Consider the following 6116-nt stretch of genomic DNA (forward strand, 5'->3'; position numbering starts at 1 on the left):
AATCATAGAGTTGGAATAGACCACAAGGGCCATCAAGTCCAACCCTCTGCCAAGCAGGAAACACCATCAGAGCATGTTTGTAAAGTGACAGGAAAATGCACTGGGAAGTATGAGCTAACAATTGCTTGCTATATAACCTGTTACTTGCCTGCAGACAAATCAGAATGAATCATCATTAAACAGCGGAAGTTTTTTAACCCTCCTGTAGACACATCAGGATAGATGATCATCTGCAATCAACCTTAGATAGTTACAGATTAGATAGTTACAAGTTAGTTGCAAGAAAGGAAATTCTGACTAACGATTAGAAAGAACTTTTTGACAGTAAGAATGGTCTCCCTTGGGAGGTGGTGGACACTCCTTCATTGGAGGTTTTTAAGCAGTGGTTGGATGGCCATCCGTCATGGATGATTTAGTTGAGATCCCTGCATTGCATTGCAGGGGGTTGGACTAGATGATCCTTGAGGATCCCTTCCACCTCTATGATTCTATGAATTTGCCTGTCTCATCCACTACTGTATTACCTCTTCTGGCTAGCAGTGGCTGTGGTCTACAGGATCTCAGACACAGGCCCATAGCCAGCCTAGAAGTTTGGCATGGGGGGCAGTTTACCCCTATATATACATTAATGTTTTTCTTGTATTCATTAAGTCTATATTAACGACGAAAATGATAATAATGGTCTTTATTACCACTACTCTCACGGGCCCTGTGGCAGCAGTAGGGCAGGTCAGGAGGGAATGATTTCGAGGGTTGCCAGAGCACATCCTCCCCCTTACCCTCTGTACATCACCTCTTTCCTTCAAGTTGTTGCATGGGTGAGCTTCTGAGCATATTAACTCCGCCCCTCAAAGAAAAACCCACAATGATTTTTGGTCTTAGAATTCCCTATTTCATTGGCAGGGACTCTAGTCCAAGGTGACAGGCCAGAGAGGCCTAGTTTTTTCAATTAGAAATGTAAAGGACTGCAATCTGGGGCCATCTGTACACAACACATGTGGACTGCAGCAAAGCTCTGTGCTCTCACAGCCAATTCTGCAACATCCAAAAACAAAAGCAATCCAAGCCCACCTATGAGCCAAGACTCTCTGGGTTCTAGTAGGAGATCAATGACCAACTTCCCCCTGTGCTTTTCACCGAGAATTGACTCTCTGCCAACATTCTGTGCTCGAAAGTAACAAAACCAGCACGTGCAATGCGTCCCAGAGACTTCTCAGCTACAACCTATGGTGAAATATTGAATGCCGGCAATAAACACAGTGTTAGAATGTGGGTCTATGAAGTCAGACTTCTATTGGCCCTTACCCAGGGAAGGAAAAGGGATCTAAACAATTAAAGCCCTTCATCGTAGTTTCTAAGCAGTTGTTTCTTTTGCATTTTGCTGCGTGAGAATACCACACTTGCTTCCACAGACTGCAATCACAGAGCCACTTAACAGGGAAGAAACTCCATTAAGCTCAATGGGATTTGCTTGCAAATGATCAGCAACACAAGTCTGATGTCAGTGTGAGATTGGTTAGTTCATTAAGAATAAGCATGGACAGACCTGTCAATTTTACATCCTCATTTTGCCAACTTTAAGCCCAATTCTCTGTATTTCCACACCAGTTTGCAGGAAAGAAAGAGAAAAAGAAAGAAAGATACCAGCATTTTAGTGCAAATTCCTCCTAATAGACACATGTTTGTATGCAATTTTGCCTAATATATACATTTTTATACTTTAGACTTTCTTCAGTCATGTTTTATTCTGGATTGTTTTATTTGATGTTTTAAAGTGTAAACCGTTTTGAGATTTTTTCTTAAAAATATAAACCAGTATAGAAATGAATAATATTTTTTGCAAATCATTTTTTAATAATATAATGCATTTTTTTAATGTTACTTTCACTGAAATATGTCTTTTTACACACATGCTACCCTAGTACATTCATTTTTGTACACATTACTTGACCAGAGGAGAACTGTAGTGCAAAATTTCAAAGGATTGCTGTGCTTTGGTTTGCATTTTTTTTTCCAGAAAGGGCGGATCTGGTATGCTTGCCTCTAAATGCAAACTGAATTGAATTTCTTCCCCAACCATAATTAAGAAATGTACACAGCATCCTCCAGCCATAGGCATTTCGAATGGCTTACGAAAGCAAAGCAAGAGCAGCAAGATAAAAGCATACTAATGACAATAAAATTGCTTTTTAAATAAAAAAGGTAGAAAACAATAAAATCAGTGGATGAAAATCTACTGAATTCCATGCTGAAAGTTCTGGGTAAATACTCTGCTTTAACTGATGTAAAATTGCTCCCTGTCCCTCATTCTCTATTAACAGATTGGAATTCCCATTTTGTCAGTAAACATGTACTGTTTTATGGGTGGATATAATTCATTATTTTTAGCACTATTTTTTAGCTGCCGGACAAAACAAGTGAGGGGTGGCAATCCATTTTTGTTGGTCTTGTTCATGCTACATGGTTTCCCCAGCTCACACTCCTGCATGTAACAACCACCTTTTTATTTAAAGTGCAAGAGGTGTTTAAGAGTGGTTGTAGCTGCAGCCAGTTACATAACTGCTGTTTGCAGCATTTTCAAAACACCCTCGGGCGCCCTTCCACAAACACATGATGGATGGAAAGCCCTCCATATTTCATTCAAAAATGCCAAGTTATAAATTCACGCGGGATGGAGCGTGTTCTGTTGGACAGACAGAATGTTCTGGATCACGGTTTTCTATTTGTACTATTTGGCCAGCGTGTTATGCTTTTTGCAAAGCAGATGTACTGGAACGTGAAATACTGGCGGCCGCCCTCCCCTTTAACTTCAGCTAACGAGAGTGCTTTAAACAGGGGAATAACCCACTTGAATTTACACTTAGAAGCCTTAAATGTCATTTTATTTCACTTAACTACACATTCAGCACAGATAAGTGTTCATTTAGCGTTCCAGTGTCACCATATCAAAGTTTATGTTTACCAGCTTCGGATTGTCAAAATACTAGTCCCTGGCATAGCATTAGAGAATGGGGTGTTTGTACAGCAAGACATCCTCTGCTTCTGTTTTCCCTCCTGTAAAATGGGAATAGCTGAAATTTACTTCAAAGGCTTATTGTAAGGAATGAAAATAAAAAGGGTAACACCCTTTGCAAATTAATCATGATATATGAATGACATGCCCTAGTAATTAGGACTGTCTCACCTGGGCTTATTCTGCAGGTTTATCCTCTGCGCTCATCATGCTGTTGGACTCACAGCACTGAATTTCTCTTGTCAGGGAAGAAGGGGTGAGTGAAGAACTTCATCAGGAATAAGGGTATTCAGAAATTGTTCCTATATGCAACAACAGCGGCAAGGTTATTATTGGCCCAGGTTTGGAAACAGCAACAATTGCCAATAGTAGAAGAGTGGCAGTAGAAGGTAATGGAATATGCAGAAATAGCCAAATTAACGGGGGAAATTCAACAACAGGGCAATGAAACATTTCAAAAAGAATGGGGAAAATTTATGTCATATATAGGAAAGATAAGGTGAAATAGTGAAACCAGTAGAACCGAAATAAACCTCATAATGGGAAATACAAAGAATTTTACTGGACAATAATAACAGTAAGAAGTAAAATATATAATGTGACAAATGTAACTAACAGTAGTTGTAAATGAATATAGACAGACAACCAGAATTGTATATATAGATTTATTTGTTTGTTTAGACATTTTATGGACAAATGTGGAAGAAGAACAACAATATACAAAATGGAGAAAGACAATGCGAAAAATTGAGAGACGATATAAAAAAGCCAGAAGACGGAAGGAGGGAAGTCAGCTCCTAGGAGCAAGTATAAATGTAAAATGTAATGTAATGTGTGTATGTATAGTATGTAATTAAAAAACCAATAAAGATTATCCTGGGGAAAAAGAAGAAATAAGGGTATTCACCAAAAGGCTGTTGTAGAGGCGGCATGTGGGGGCTGCCAAGGAAATGACAGATCTGGCCTCCAAGGTGTGCACCCGCAGCAGTGCATTCCTCGGAGGCTAGATTTGCTGCCCCTGTGAATCCTGCTACCTGAGGCAGTGGTCTCACCTTGCTTCATGGGTGGGCCGGCCCTGCTTCCATTCCCCACTGATGTCTGGAACCTTGACACATGGTGCCCTAGCGGGGATTTCGCAAGGGAGATCTCCTGCTATGCCCGATTGTCCGATGAAAGCCTAGCTTAAGAAGTGCCAGGCGGTATCAGACGCTAAGGTCCATTTGTCCATCACCCTTCTTCCATTGCGGCCATCCAGAGACCTCTGGAAAATGCTTAAGAAGCATTATAGCCGTCTGCTAGATAAAACTTTTAAGATTGCCCAATATCGGTTCACCGCGCAATATTTATCAGTTAAGGCAATTCATACATTCAGTGGACTGGTATACATACATCTGTGAACCAGTCATGCAAACTTCTTTAAATAATATAAAGTAAGGATTTTATACTCTACTCTTCATTCCAGGAGCTCAGAGGAGTATTTTACCATTCCAAGAACCCTGCAAGGTAAGTTAAACCAAGTGGCAATGCTTTGCCAGTGGTACCCAAATGCATTTTATAGCTGGCCAAAGATGTTAACCCAGGTTTTTGAAAAGAATGACTTTGTGGCACATTGTTTGCATACACACCATACATTGAAAGCACCTCCGCCTGCAAGTATCCTAGGAATTTCAGTTTGTTAATAGTACTTAGAATTGTACCTCTGTGAGGGGGAAACTACAGTTCCCATTATTCTTTGGGGTGTGCTTTAAATATGCTTCAAATATATGGTGTGTACAAAGCTACTCTCAACAATGCTAATTCAAAGACAACACTTTTCTTAAGTTCTCAGACATCTTCTCGTACATTAACTGCAGTACAGTGGTACTTCAGGTTAAGTACTTAATTCGTTCCGGAGGTCCGTTCTTAACCTGAAACTGTTCTTAACCTGAAGCACCACTTTAGCTAATGGGGCCTCCTGCTGCTGCCGCGCCGCCAGAGCACGATTTCTGTTCTCATCCTGATGCAAAGTTCTTAACCTGAAGCACTATTTCTGGGTTAGCAGAGTCTGTAACCTGAAGCGTATGTAACCCGAGGTACCACTGTATTCCTTGTTACAGGTAGGTAGCCGTGTTGGTCTGCAGTAGTCGAAATAAAATAGAATAAAATAAAATTCCTTCCAGTAGCACCTTAGAGACCAACTAAGTTAGTTATTGGTATGAGCTTTCGTGTGCATGCACACTTCTTCAGATACACTGAAACAGTATTCCAGTTACCCCATGAAGGATGGCAGCTTGCATAGTTCGTGCAATTAAATAGGTTTGAGCCGTATTCTGTAGACAAGGTAATTCAAACAAAATGCACCGGACTGTGCAACAGAGGAGTGGATCCCGTTAGAGCTTCTGTCTTCTAAACACTCTTGGAGCTGCTCTTTCTTTTTGCAAAAGCCTCGTGTTTTGTTTTTTAGGTGGTTTTTTTTTTCTTTCCAAGGAAAGCATTCTATAATGTGTCTTGAGAACTTTCACCACCATTGTGGTAACAAGAGGAATAGGAACCAAACCCACACGGCCTCTTTTCTTTTCTTTTTTTAAACTCTCCACAGCTGCCAAATATTTTCTGAGCCAGAAAGATCCAGTCTCAGCAGGCTGGATATATAAACGTGATGAGGGAGGGAGTGAGAGGATCTGGCTTGTTTGGCTTGGCTCTGTCTGCTGTAAAAAAAAAAAAAAAAACCAAAACGCCCACATGGAAGCCAGCAGAGAGAAGTTTTCTCCCCTTAAAGAGACAGCACTGGAAACCTATTAAGGGAAGCTGGAAAAGGGATCTGTAAACACATAGCCGACTTTCAGATGATGTCAGTGAACTGAGCCATATTTAGATGGAAGAATTCACATTTCTAAGCATTAATCACAACCCACGCTTCCTCCTAGCTTTGCTCGTGAATGCTGAATATTGGCCTAGGCCTTCCTTATGCCGGTGCACCACAGATACTTTAGACTACAACTCCCACCAGCCCTGTGTGTGGGGCAGATGGGAACTGTAGCCATACAACCATAGAAATGTAGAACTATAGAGTTGGAAGGTATCCGAAGGGTCTTCTGGTCCAATCCCGTGCAATGCAGGAATC

The 6116-nt window shown here is 40.8% G+C and overlaps 1 long non-coding RNA gene across 1 annotated transcript; it reads left to right on the top strand.

Annotated features, from left to right (window-relative positions):
• The first annotated feature begins 949 nt into the window (after nt 1-949).
• Nucleotides 950-5149, top strand: LOC307212004. Its single transcript, XR_013836715.1, has 2 exons — nt 950-3402; nt 3695-5149. It is a non-coding gene; the product is annotated as an uncharacterized lncRNA (long non-coding RNA).
• Nucleotides 5150-6116: the final 967 nt, after the last annotated feature.

The sequence above is a fragment of the Podarcis cretensis genome (genome assembly GCF_951804945.1).
Source record: "Podarcis cretensis genome assembly, chromosome: 3".
NCBI classification, from domain to species: domain Eukaryota; kingdom Metazoa; phylum Chordata; class Lepidosauria; order Squamata; family Lacertidae; genus Podarcis; species Podarcis cretensis.